We start from the raw sequence: 14,895 nt of genomic DNA, 5'->3' as shown, positions 1-14,895 counted from the left end.
AGCAGCAGCAGTTTGATCTATAACCCACCCTGTTAACCTTGGGGATGACCTGCTTAGTGATAAGGCTCAATTTGGTGGTGGTGAGAGGTGGAGAGAGTGGATGACTCGCCTCTCGGGGCAGAATTAAATTTAGTTTACTTAGTGTTTACTGGGTGTCTTTGTCCTTCAATAGACTTTCTGAACAATCAGTGTGCATTGTATTTGTACATTTACTCTGAGAGCAACTCCAAAATGGAATCAATTATAATACTCCATTGCATACATTTAGAGAATAACCAAGAACGGGATGCTTGCTTAAAATCAAAAGTTGTCTCCTTTAAGCCTGGAAATTAGATCCTAGTCTGATGCCTTAGTTTAGGTTTCGAATTTCAGGATTACACTGCCATCTAGCGCAGACAAAACATTTTCCCAGAGTGTGGAAGCTAGTGAATATACATAAAATTTCGTGGGATGCAACATTAAATGATGTTTACTTAAGGGTTCTTTCATAAAAGAGAAAGAATGATTTCATAATCAAGGATCTTTCTATATATACTTATAAAGGATAACATGGAATTCAGGAACACACTTTCTATTTAATAGGTGGTAATAGTATAGAAGGGAAGGCTTGAGTTCCTTTACTTCATTTAATTTCAAGTAAATTTCTTTAACATATACCCAATAAAGAAATTAGTGCAGTTGTTTTTTTTTTCTTCCATGAGCTTGAAAGTTCCTGTAAGTCTTATGAGTTCAACTGATAATTATTTTAAAAATTTATTCTGCAAATACTTATTAAATGCTACAGCCCATGTTAGCTGTGAAAAGAAAAAGTAGCTTAACGGAGCTGAAAACGTTTTTTTATGAGCAGCCTTTCTTGGCCAGTAGCAGCAGCGGCACCCAGGAGCTTGTTAGAAATGTAGATTCTCACGCCCATCTAAAATCTCCGGAATCAGAAACTCTGGGGGTTAAAACCCCAGGAGGCGGTTTTAACAAGCCATTCAGGTGGTTCTGGTATGCCTTTGGGAACAACTGTTAGAAAAGGAAATTATAGTATGTAGAAAAATATGCTGAGGGACCAGAAAGTGAAGTTATTTGGAAGTAGAAGGAGAGGCTCAGGAGGTGTATTAGCTTCCACAAACTGAAGACCCACAACGTAGCAGATGTAGCAATATGTATTGGAGGCACATACACGGTGCAGGGGAGTTGATTTTTCTCTTTCTTGGGGACATGGAAATGCCCATATTAGTATTCCAGAGGAAGCAAAAGTAGCATGCTTAAAGACTTGGGGTAGGGATGGAGTTTGTGTTAAATAACACATTCTTGTATTAATGGTCCATGACAAGAACACATTTATTTGTTAGGGATTTCAGAGAGAAATGGCTTTCCTCATGGGGCTCTATTTGCTTGCTACATATGATTAGGCTATGATTACAAGTATAGAACCAAAATAAGTGGATTAAAAGTAGCGCTTTGATTGTGGACAGATTTCTTTATAGTAAAAATAACCCAACACAAAACTGCGGAGGTCCTAGTTTTAGCAACTCTCTGATTATTAATCACCTCTCAGACAGATTTCTATGATAAATTTCAGGCTCTCACTGTGGCTAATCTGTGGCAACCTCACACAACTGGTATGTGCCCTTAGGCATTTTGGGTCTTTTATTTTTAAAGATAAGAGAGATGGAAGAAAACTTAAACCTAGATACTATTTGGAAACCAGTTTTTAAAGTGCCTCTTCTTTGTTTTAAACTATAATGTAATTAAATGTGGGACTCGTGGCATCTTTAAAGTTATAAGGTAATGGCAATGTCACTTCAAATGGATACTTTTAAAAAAGACATTCATGTAAAAAACAAGGAACTTGTCCTGCTATTCAAGAGTCTTATTGGGCATCTCAACAATTGTGCCCCATACCAGGAAATAAGAGGAAAGATACCTCTTGGCATTTCTACTGCCTACTATATCTTAATCCAGTGTTTTTCAAACCATGAGGTGCAACCCATTAGATGGTCCTGAAATCAGTTTATTGAGTTGATCATCATCACTAAAAAATGTAATAGGATAAAGCAGAAAATAGAACATACCACAATTACATATGTAAGTACTGTCTTCTGAAACTTCTGTTTCAGCTGTGCCTATTTATCAAATCCATTTAATCTATCTTTCAAGAAATGCCAGAACCATCTTTCTCAAGACACACTTAAAAAAGTTGTTTTTGTCCATAACCTCGTCACTCATTTGCTTGTGTGTGTGTGTGTGTTAGTTGCTTAGTCGTGTCTGACTCTTTGCAACCCCATAGACCGCAGCCCACCAGGCCCCTCTGTCCATGGGATTCTCCAGACAAGAACACTGGAGTGGCTTGCCATTTCCTTCTCCAAAAGAAACTATAGAAAGAAAGAAAGTGAAGTCACTCAGTCATGTCTGACTCTTTGCCACCCCATGGACTGTAGCCTACGAGGCTCCTCCATCCATGGAATTTTCCAGGCAAGAGTACTGGAGTGGGTTGCTATTTCCTTCTCCATGTGACTCGTTTGCTTAACAGCCAGAATTAAAGTCCAGACTCCAAGATTTTCAAGATCCCCTACTCATCTCCTCCCCTATGGTCCTCCTAATTGCATTTTAGAAAGTATCACCATCTACTCAGTTACTCAAACTTCCACTCCCCCATCCAGTCCTTTTCTAATGTACCACTCGTCAGTCTTACCTCTCCACTCTCGCCTTGTCTGAGTCAAAATTTACCCTCTCAGATAAGACTTTTCTCACTCCTCAGTCTCGACCAGCCTCCAAACCAACCCCTCTCTTCTTCTAGCACACTTTGCCATCTTTTTTAATTTTGAAAATGACAGTTTCAGCTTGAATTATCTTGTTTATTCTTGTAAACATCTTTAGTATCTGTCTCCCCACAAGCTCAGTTGGTAAAGAATCCACCTGCAATGCAGGAGACCTGGGTTTGATCCCTGGGTTGGGAAGATCCCCTGGAGAAGGGATAGGCTACCCACTCCAGTATTCTCACCTGGAGAATTCCGTGGACTATATAGTCCCTGCAGTCACAAAGAGTCAGACACGACTGAGCGAGTTTCACATACACACATCCCCACCAGCATGTAAGCTACCCAGGGCAGGGATCTGGTCTTGCTCTGTCCTATTTATGTGCTGAGGTCAGTTCAGGGCTCATGGTAGAAAAGTCAGAAACAAATACTTACCAAGTGAGGAACCTCTCTGGTGTTCCAGCAGTTAAGATTGTGTTTGAAATGCAGGGGCATAGGTTCAATCCCTGACCAGGGAACTACATCCCATATGTCACAACTAAGAGCTTGCATGCTGCAACTAAAGATCCTGCATGCTGCGATGAAGATCAAAGATCCCGCATGCTACAACCAAGACCTAGAGCAGCCAAATAAATAAATAGGAATATATATATATATATTCACCAAGTGAAAGAGTTCCAGAACTAAACTTGTTATTCCTGAAATATTCTATTTGACCTTTCTGTCATGATTTCTATTGTTTCTTCTGCCCCAAATGTACTGTACCTGTTTGTTCTCTTAGTAGGCATCTATATATCCTTTAAGATTTCATCTCCTTGAGAGTTCCTGGCTCAAGATAGCAGTGTAGGAAGATCTTGAGCTCACCTCCTCTGTCAGACACACTGAATCTGCAACTACACTTGGAGTAGTTTTCTCTGAAATGCACCTTCAAGTTGGTTGAACAGAGCCTCTACAAGAAGGGATAAAAGGGAAGCATTGAGATGGATAGGAGAAGCAGAGACACAGCCACACACACACACACACACACACACACACCTCGCTCTAGGAGCAGTGATCCAAAGTGGAGATGTGTCTAAAAAAAAAAAAAAAAAACCAAAAACAAAAACAGAATTTTCCTCTAAGGAGTGAGGGGTTCATGTTCCACATTAGGAACCCCCAAATCTTATGTCCTGCAATAGGAGAGAAGAAGTCTTCAAATGCCTGGGATTGAAAAACAATGGGAATTATGTCAGGAAGACCATAGTTCTGTAGGGAAAGAAGAATCCATTCTTAAAGGGCTCATGCACAGATTCAGTCACCCTGGGATCCAGAGTAAGAAAACCAGTTTGAAAAGTGTCTGAACCGTACATGAAGGAGCCCCACTTACTAATCCTAAAGCATCAGCTGTATAGACAGGGACCTGTTGTGACCCTCTCTGGGATATTATTCTACCTACTAATGCAAGTGCTGATAGGAGCCACTTTGTAACCCTCCTGCTAATGTGCTAGTGCACCTGCTGAGTACCCCCAAGCATGCCAATGCCACAGCTATGTCATAGCTGAGCTAGCTGAGAGCACCCTCCACGCCCACACCCATGCCACAGAAAGTAGGCATGCCCAGACCACACCGGGGATGCCTCTTGAGCACCCAGCTCTGGTGGCTAGGGTAGGTTGTACTTCTGGGCCCTATGGGACTTTAACCCAAGGCCACTCCTTCAAGATTGGCAGAAGTAGCTGATTTGCCTAATGCATAGAAACAAGTACAGAGAATCAGGCAAAATGAAGAAATACAGGAATAAGTCAAATAAAATAACAAAGCAAAACTTCAGGAAAAAAATCTTTATAATATGGAGATCAGCAATTTAGCTGATAAAGGATTCAAAATATTGGTCATAGGATGTTCACCGAACTTGGAATGGAAGAATGGATGGATCACAGTGAGAATTTCAACAAAGCGACAGAAAATATAAGAAAATATCAAATAGAACTTATAGAGTGGAAGAACACAATTACTGAACTGAAAAATACAACAGAGGGATTCAACAGCAGACTGGACAAAGTGGAAGAATAGATCACTGAACTGGAAGACAAAGTAATGGAACTTAGAGCAGAAAAGAAAAAAAGAAATTAAAAAAGTAAAGGTACTGGAAGAAACACAAGCTGGAATCAAGATTGCCAGGAGAAATATCAATAACCTCAGATATGCAGATGACACCACCCTTATGGCAGAAAGTGAAGAGGAACTAAAAAGCCTCTTGATGAAAGTGAAAGGGGAGAGTGAAAAAGTTGGCTTAAAGCTCAACATTCAGAAAAAGAAGATCATGGCATCCGGTCCCATCACTTCATGGGAAATAGATGGGGAAACAGTGGAAACAGTGTCAGACTTTAGTTTTCTGGGCTCCCAAATCACTGCAGATGGTGACTGCAGCCATGAAATTAAAAGACGCTTACTCCTTGGAAGGAAAGTTATGACCAACCTAGATAGCATATTCAAAAGCAGAGACATTACTTTGCCAACAAATGTTCGTCTAGTCAAGGCTATGGTTTTTCCTGTGGTCATGTATGGATGTGAGAGTTGGACTGTGAAGGAGGCTGAGCACTGAAGAATTGATGCTTTTGAACTGTGGTGTTGGAGAAGACTCTTGAGAGTCCCTTGGGCTTCAAGGAGATCCAACCAGTCCATTCTGAAGGAGATCAGCCCTGGGATTTCTTTGGAAGGAATGATGCTGAAACTGAAACTCCAGTACTTTGGCCACCTCATGTGAAGAGTTGACTCATTGCAAAAGACTCTGATGCTGGGAGGGATTGGGGGCAAGAGGAGAAGGGGATGACAGAGGATGAGATGGACACGACTGAGCGACTGATCTGATCTGAAAGGTACTCTAAGGAACCTTTGGGACAACATCAAGCAGACTAGCATTTATTTTCAGTTCAGTTCAGTTCAGTTCAGTCGCTCAGTCGTGTCCGACTCTTTGCGACCCCATGAATCACAGCATGCCAGGCCTCCCTGTCCATCACCAACTCCCAGAGTTCACCCAGACTCATGTCCATCGAGTCAGTGATGCCATCCAGCCATCTCATCCTCTGTCGTCCCCTTCTCCTCCTGCCCCCAATCCCTACCAGCATCAAAGTCTTTTCCAATGAGACAACTCTTCGCATGAGGTGGCCAAAGTACTGGGGTTTCAGCTTTAGCATCATTCCTTCCAAAGAAATCCCAGGGCTGATCTTCAGAATGGACTGGTTGGATCTCTTTGCAGTCCAAGGGACTCTCAAGAGTCTTCTCCAACACCACAGTTCAAAAGCATCAATTCTTCAGTGCTCAGCCTCCTTCACAGTCCAACTCTCACATCCATACATGACCACAGGAAAAACCATAGCCTTGACTAGATGAACATTTGTTGGCAAAGAAATGTCTCTGCTTTTGAATATGCTATCTAGGTTGGTCATAACTTTCCTTCCAAGGAGTAAGCGTCTTTTAATTTCATGGCTGCAGTCACCATCTGCAGTGACTTGGGAGCCCAGAAAACTGAAGTCTGACACTGTTTCCACTGTTTCCCCATCTATTTCCCATGAAGTGAAGGGACCGGATGCCATGATCTTCGTTTTCTGAATGTTGAGCTTTAAGCCAACTTTTTCACTCTCCAGTTTCAGTGGTTCAAAATAGCAAAGAAGAGAGAAGGCCATAAAACTTTTTTGAATAAAAAAATGGTCGAGCACCCCCACCATAATTTTGGGAAGGAAATAGACATCCAGGTCTAGGGACCCCAGAGAGTTCCAAATAACTTGAACCCACAGAGACAGACTAAGACATATTATAATGAAAATGGAAAGAATTAAAGATAGTGAGAGAATCTTAAAAGCAAAAAAAGAAAAATACTTTGTTATAAACAAGGGAAACTCCATAAGACTATCAGCATATTTTTTAGCAGAAACTTTGTAGGCCAAAAGGGAGTGGCGTGAAATATTTAAAGTGGTCAAAGGCGGGGGGCCTTAACCAAGAATTCTCTATCTGGCAAGTTATCTTTCAGAATTAAAGGAGAGATTAAGAATTTTCCAGATAAGGAAAACCTAAAGAAGTTCATCACCACTAAACAAGAAATGTTAAAGGGACTAAAAAGTCATATCTGACTATTTGCGAGCCCACGGACTGCAGCACACCAGGCCTCCCTGTCCTTCACCATCTCCTGGAGCTTGCTCAAACTCATGTCCATTGAGTTGGTGATGCCATTCAACCACGTCGTGCTCTGCTGTCCCTTTCTCCTCCTGCCTTCAATCTTTCTGAGTATCAGGGACTTTCTTAATGAGTTGGCTCCTTGCATCAGGTGGCCAATGTACTGGAGTTTCAGCTTCAGCATATGTCCTTACAGTGAATATTCAGGATTGATTTCTTTTAGGATTGACTGGTTGGATCTCCTTGTAGTTCAAGGGTTTCTCAAGAGTCTTCTCCAATATCACAGTTCGAAAGCATCAATTCTCTGGCATTCAGCCTTCTTTATAATACAACTCTCACAACCATACATGCTTACTGAAAAAACCAAAGCTTTGACTAGATGGACCTTTGTTGGCAAAATAATGTCTCTGCTTTTTAATATGCTGTCTAGATTTGCCATAGTTTTTCTTCCAAGAAGCAAGCATCTTTTAATTTCATGGCTGCATTCATGGTCCTCAGCGATTTTATAGCCCAAGAAAATAAAGTCTGTCACTGTTTCCATTGTTTCCCCATCTATTTGCCATGAAGTGATGGGACAAGGTGCATGATCTTAGTTTTTTGAATGTTGAGTTTTAAGCCAGGTTTTTCACTCTCCTCTTTCACTTTCCTCAAGAGGCTCTTTAGTTCCTTTTTGCTTTCTACCATAAGGGTGGTATCATCTGCATATCTGAGTTTATTGATATTTCTCCTGGCAATCTTGATTCCAGCTTGTGCTTTATCCAGCCTGGCATTTCACATGAGGTACTCTGCATATAAATTAAATAAGCAGGGTGACAATATACAGCTTTGACATACTCCTTTCCCAAACTAAAAAGAAACAGTATTAATAAATAACAAAAGACATACTAAAGTAAAAAATCTTACCAGAAAAGGTAATTTAATAGTAAATGTAATGGCTTAATCACTTAAAAGGAAGTATGAAGGTTAAGAGACAAAAGTTCTAAAGTGAACTGAAACTACAATAATTAAGTGATGCATTAAATGAAAACATATAAAAGGTGATGTCAAAAATATAAAACCTGGTGGGGGAAGTAAAGATGTAAAGTTATGGAACATGTTCAAATTTAAGTTATCAACTTACAACAGACCATGATATACATAAAATATTATAAGTGAACCCCACAGTGACCACAAATCAAAAGTGTATAGTAAAAACACACAAAAAATGAGAAAGCAAACTAAACATTATGCTAAAGAAAGCACTCAAACCCTAAGGGAAGAAAGAAAGAGAAGAAGAAAAGGAACAGAGAAGAAATATAAAAATGGCCAGAGAAGATTAACAAAATGGCAGTAAGCACATTCTGTCAATAATTACTTTAAATGCAAATGCAATACATTCTCCAATTAAGACATACAGTAGCTAAGTGAATAAGAAAATAAAACCCATTGATATGTTGCCCATGGGAGACTCACTTCAGAAGGAAAGACACACTCAACTGAAAGTGAAGGAATGGACAAAGAGATTCCATGACAATGGGAAGGGGAAATAAACTGACAGAGATGTATTCATATGAGACAAAATAGACCTTAAAACAAAGACTGTAATAAAAGTCAAAGGAGGGCATTGCATAATGATGATGAGTCAATCCAGAAAGAAGATATAAGACTTATACATATATATGAACCTAATATAGGAACACCAAAATAGATAAAAGTTAGTGAACTTATAGGAAGAAATTGACAGCACTACAAAAATAGTAGGGGACTTTAACACCCTATTTATATCAATGAATAGTGAGCATCATGACAAAAAATCAGTAGGGAAGCTTTTGCCTTAAGTAGCACATTAATCTGGAGAAGGAAATGGCAACCCACTCCAGTACTCTTGCCTGGAAAATCCCTTGGACGGAGGAGCCTGGTAGGCTGCAGTCCATGGGGTTGCAAAGAGTCGGACACGACTGAGCAACTTCACTTTCACTTTTCCCTTTCATGCATTGGAGAAGGAAATGGCAACCCACTCCAGTGTTCTTGCCTGGACAATCCCAGGGACGGGGGAGCCTGGTGGGCTGCTGTCTATGGGGTCGCACAGAGTCGGACACGACTGATGCGACTTAGCAGCAGCAGCAGCAGCACATTAATCAGATAGACTAAATATCTGTAAATAAGGAACAGAGGAAGAAATACAAGAACTGATTAATGTATATTCTGCTGCTGTTAGATGGCATGTTCTAGCAGAATACATATTCATCTCAATTGCATATGGACCTTTTTCCAAGATAGATCACATTAGATCACAAAAAAAGTCTCAATAAATTTAAGAAAATTGAAATCATATCAAGCATCTCTTCTGATCACTATGGTATAAAATTAAAAATTAATTACAAGAAGAAAACTGAAAAAAAAAGTGGAGATTAAACAATATGCTACTGAATTACCAAAGGCTCATTCAAGAAATCAAAAGAGAAATTAAAAAATACCTAGAGAATAGTGAAAAGAGAAATATGACATACCAAAATCTATGGGATACAGCAAAAGAGGTTCTAAGAGGGAAGTTCATAGTAATATAGGCCTATCTCAGAAGACAAGAAAAGGTCTCAAATAAACAATCTAACTTTTTATCTATTAATAAAAGATCTAGAAAAAGAACAGATGAAGCCTTAAGTTAGTAGAAGGAAGGAAATAATAAAGATCATAGCAGAAGTAAATGAAATAGAGACTAAAAAGACAGCAGAAAAGATCAATAAAACTATTAATAAAAGTTGATTCTTTGAGATGATAAGCAAAATTGGCAAGCCTTTAGCTAGACAAACCAGTTAAAAAAGAGTGACTATTCAAATAAAATTAGAAATGAAAGAGAAGTTATAACTGATACCACATATATACAAAAGACCGCAAGAGACTAGTATAAACAGTTATAAGCCAACAAAATTGAACAACTTGGAAGAAAAGGATAAATTTCTAGAAATATACAATCTGCCAAAACTGCATCATGATGAAAAAAAAAATCGGAATAAACTGGTTACTACTAATGACATAGAAATCAGTGATCAAAAATCTTCCAGTAAACAAAAGTCTAGGACCAGATCTCTTCACTGATGAATTCTACCAAGCATTCAAAGAAGACTTAATATCTATATGTCTAAAATTCTTCCAAAGAATTGAAGAGTAAAGAATGCTTCCAAACTCATTTTATGAGGCCAGCATAACCTTGATACCAAAACCATACAAGGACAACACAGAAAAGAAAATTACAGGCCAATATTCTAGATGCTGAAGAATTGATGTTTTTGAACTGTGGTGCTGGAGAAGACTCTTGAGAGTGCCTTGGACTGCAAGGAGATCCAATCAGTCCATCCTAAAGGAAATCCGTCCTGGGTGTTCATTGGAAGGACTGATGCTGAAACTGAAACTCCAATACTTTGGCCACCTGATGAGAGGAACTGACTCTTTGAAAAAGACCCTGATGCTGAGGAAGATCGAAGGCAGGAGGAGAAGGGGACAACAGAGGATGAGATGGTTGGATGGCTTCACTGACTCGATGGACATGAGTTTGAGCAAGCTCCAGGAGTTGGTGATGGACAGGGAAGCCTGGCGTGCTACAGTCCATGGGGTCACAAAGAGTCAGATACGACTGAGTGATGGAACTGAACTGAACTGAACTGATGTAGACACATATATGGACAATTAATTTATGACAGGGGATCCAGGGAGAAATGAGAGTCTCTTCAATAAAGGGTGTTAAGAGAACTGGACAACCACATGCAAAGAATGAGACTAGACACCTGTCTTACACCACACACAAAAATTACCTCAAAATGGGTTAAAGAGTTGAATACAAGACCTGAAATCACAACACTCCTAGGAGAAGACATATACAGTAAAACTCCTTGACATCGTTCTTAGCAATGCTTTTGTGGATCTGACTCCAAAGGCAAGAGATACAAAAGCAAAAGTAAACATACGGGGCTGAATCAAACAAAAAGCTTCTGCACAGTGAAGGAATCCATTATCAAATGAAAAGGTAACCTATGGAATGGGAGAGGGTATTTACAAATAAAATATCTACCTATTAGAAAGGCTATTCTCAAAAAGATAAGAAATAAATGTTGGCAAGGATGTGGAAAAAAAAGGACCCCTCTTAAACTGATGATGGGACTATAAATTGGTTGCAGCCACTAATTAAAAACACATACTTACCCCCATGTTTGTTGCAGTACTATTTACAATAGTCAAGATATGAGAATAATCCATATCTATCAATGGATGAATGGATAAAGAAGGTGTGTTACATAAATACAATGGAACATTGTATACTTAGCTATCAGATCAGATCAGATCAGTCGCTCAGTCGTTTCCGACTCTTTGCGACCCCATGAATCGCAGCACGCCAGGCCTGCCTGTCCATCACCAACTCCCGGAGTTTACTCAGACTCACGTCCATCGAGTCAGTGATGCCATCCAGCCATCTCATCCTCTGTCATCCCCTTCTCCTCTTGCCTCCAATCCCTCCCAGAATCAGAGTCTTTTCCAACGAGTCAACTCTTTGCATGAGGTGGCCAAAGTACTGGAGTTTCAGCGTCAGCATCATTCCTTCCAAAGAAATCCCAGGGCTGATCTCCTTCAGAATGGACCGGTTGGATCTCCTTGCAATGCAAGGGACTCTCAAGAGTCTTCTCCAACACCACAGTTCAAAAGCATACTTAGCTACAAAAAGAATGAAATCTTGGCATTTGTGACAACATGAATGGACCTGGGAAGTACTATTCTAAGTGAAACAAAGAAGAAGAAAGACAAATACTATATGATTTCACTCTTATATGGAGTCTGAAAAAAACATCAAACAAACAAAGGAAAAAAAAATCATAAATGCAGAGAACAAATTGGTGGTTACCAAAAGGCAATGCCAAAGAATGCTCAAACTACCACACAATTGCACTCATCTCACACGCTAGTAAAGTAATGCTCAAAATTCTCCAAGCCAGGCTTCAGCAATATGTGAACCGTGAACTTCCTGATGTTCAAGCTGGTTTTAGAAAAGGAAGAGGAACCAGAGATCAAATTGCCAACATCCGCTGGATCATGGAAAAAGCAAGAGAGTTCCAGAAAAACATCTATTTCTGCTTTATTGACTATGCCAAAGCCTTTGACTGTGTGGATCACAAGAAACTGTGGAAAATTCTGAAAGAGATGGGAATACCAGACCACCTGATCTGCCTCTTGAGAAATTTGTATGCAGGTCAGGAAGCAACAGTTAGAACTGGACATGGAACAACAGACTGGTTCCAAATAGGAAAAGGAGTACGTCAAGGCTGTATATTGTCACCCTGCTTATTTAACTTATATGCAGAGTACATCATGAGAAACGCTGGACTGGAAGAAACACAAGCTGGAATCAAGATTGCAGGGAGAAATATCAATAACCTCAGATATGCAGATGACACCACCCTTATGGCAGAAAGTGAAGAGGACTAAAAAGCCTCTTGATGAAAGTGAAAGGGGAGAGTGAAAAAGTTGGCTTAAAGCTCAACATTCAGAAAAAGAAGATCATGGCATCCGGTCCCATCACTTCATGGGAAATAGATGGGGAAACAGTGGAAACAGTGTCAGACTTTAGTTTTCTGGGCTCCAAAATCACTGCAGATGGTGACTGCAGCCATGAAATTAAAGGACACTTACTCCTTGGAAGGAAAGTTATGATCAACCTAGATAGCATATTCAAAAGCAGAGACATTACTTTGCCAACAAATGTTCATCTAGTCAAGGCTATGGTTTTTCCTGTGGTCATGTATGGATGTGAGAGTTGGACTGTGAAGGAGGCTGAGCACTGAAGAATTGATGCTTTTGAACTGTGGTGTTGGAGAAGACTCTTGAGAGTCCCTTGGACTGCAAGGAGATCCAACCAGTCCATTCTGAAGGAGATCAGCCCTGGGATTTCTTTGGAAGGAATGATGCTACAGCTGAAACTCCAGTACTTTGGCCACCTCATTCGAAGAGTTGACTCATTGGAAAAGACTCTGATGCTCGGAGGGATTGGGGGCAGGAGGAGAAGGGGATGACAGAGGATGAGATGGCTGGATGGCATCACTGACTCGATGGACATGAGTCTGAGTGAACTCCAGGAGTTAGTGATGGACAGGGAGGCCTGGCGTGCTGCGATTCATGGGGTCGCAAAGAGTAGGAAACGACTGAGCGACTGATCTGATCTGATCTGATCTGAAAGAGGCAGAGGGTTGGAGGGTCAGCAAAATGGATAAAGGGTCAATTGTGTGTTTTTTTTTTTTTTAACTGAGAAACTTCTCAGTGCTCCTGGATTGAGTTCATACTTGTTTTCAGTGATGGTGCAGCCTCTTTGACTTGTTATTTCACAGTCATTCTTACATTTGACTCCCCACTGAGCCATGATCTTCCTCAGGGCAAGGTTGTATTTATTCATACTTTTTCTCTCTTCAACTCCTTACACTTGGTAGCAGTGACATATACTTGGGAAGAAGTGTTTGTTGAATGACTGAGTGAACATGAAGAAAGTAGATGATCAAGGAAGATGATTATTTGTGATGATGTTCCCTAATTTAAACTGTAAGTAAATGAAATTCTGGGTGGATAGAAAGGAAAATATCAGTGTGTATATATGTTATGTAGAGCACAGTGTTTTGAGGGGGGGTTAAGAGAGGTTAAGGCACAATTATTCTGTATCAAATACTTTTGTCTATAAAATGGATCATTTAAAATATCAAGCTGTCTTGGTGCATTTACAGCCTGACATAAATAAGCAGATTTCATTTCCATATGGTTTTTCAGGATTAGAACTATAAGGTACAGTGAGGCAGTAGAGTTAATGATGAAAAAACTTGTGTACCTGTGCCTTTAGGCTGCAGCATGACCAGATGGGAATAGTGCAGGGTTTGTACTGCTCCCTTTGAGACCCTAATGGCATATGAGTCATTCAGTCCTGTCCAGCTGTTTGTGATCTCATGGACTGTAGTCTGCCAGGCTCCTCTCTGTCCATGGGATTCTCCAGGCAAGAATACTGGAGTGGGTTGCCATTTCCTTCTCCAGGGGATTTTCCCGACCCAGGAATGGATCCTGGGTCTCCGGCATTGTAGGCAGACTCTTTACGTCTGAGCCACAATGATAGTGGTTAATGTCATATTAGGAAATATGACTAATAGAAATTGGGGGTGGGAGGAGGAGGGAAAAAGTGTCCTTAAATATGCATGTTAGATAAAAATATCTTTTTATCTTTTAAAAATATTTTATATTTATATATATATTTTAAAATATATTTTTTCTCTGGATTTACATTTTTTTCTTAATAGAGTAGTTGCTTGCTCTTCACCACCTTAAATAAAACTGCCAAGCTGGAAATATACCAAACCACTTATAAGCAAACCCATTTTCTTCTCTATTCTTTTATCTTTTTATTAAAAGTTTGCCTTCAGATCCCAGCTATAGAAGATTCTTCAAAGTGAGATGGGGCAGGAGCAAAAGCAGAGGTGAGATTTCTAAAACATTTAACAAAAGAATTTCTCAAAAACCATAATTACATGGGGAAACTTGCCAGTTCTTTCCTGGAGTAATATATTAGAGGACTTGTTTAGCAAATAGATAACTTCAGTGGAGCGGGTGCTTTTGGAGAAAGCCCTTTTCCCTATGGATCTAGGGTTGGCTTACCTTGTGTGATTTTTGGGATGTCAAGATGTCTCCTTTGATGTCCTACCAGTAGAGGGTCAATTCTATTTTAATCATAATTTTCTCTGAATTTTATTAAAGCAATTTTAAAGTTTATTGGCAGCAGATAAAAGCTGATATTACAACCTGGTCTGTGTTGGTTTCTGCCATATAAAGGAGACCTAACACTGATTTTGTATGGGAAGCATATGCCCCGTGAATTACACAGAGCATAATTAGGTTACTAACAGGAGAATTGGGACCCATATGGCCCTTTAGAAGCAGAAGTCAGAAGGTAGCAGAGATGAGGATTTCTGTGCTTTCTAACTGAGATGCTGTGCAATAGAAGGTT

This window comes from Bubalus kerabau, chromosome 9 (assembly GCF_029407905.1).
Source record: "Bubalus kerabau isolate K-KA32 ecotype Philippines breed swamp buffalo chromosome 9, PCC_UOA_SB_1v2, whole genome shotgun sequence".
NCBI classification, from domain to species: domain Eukaryota; kingdom Metazoa; phylum Chordata; class Mammalia; order Artiodactyla; family Bovidae; genus Bubalus; species Bubalus kerabau.
The sequence above is the reverse complement of the archived record's forward strand: the minus strand, read 5'-3'. Positions refer to the sequence as shown.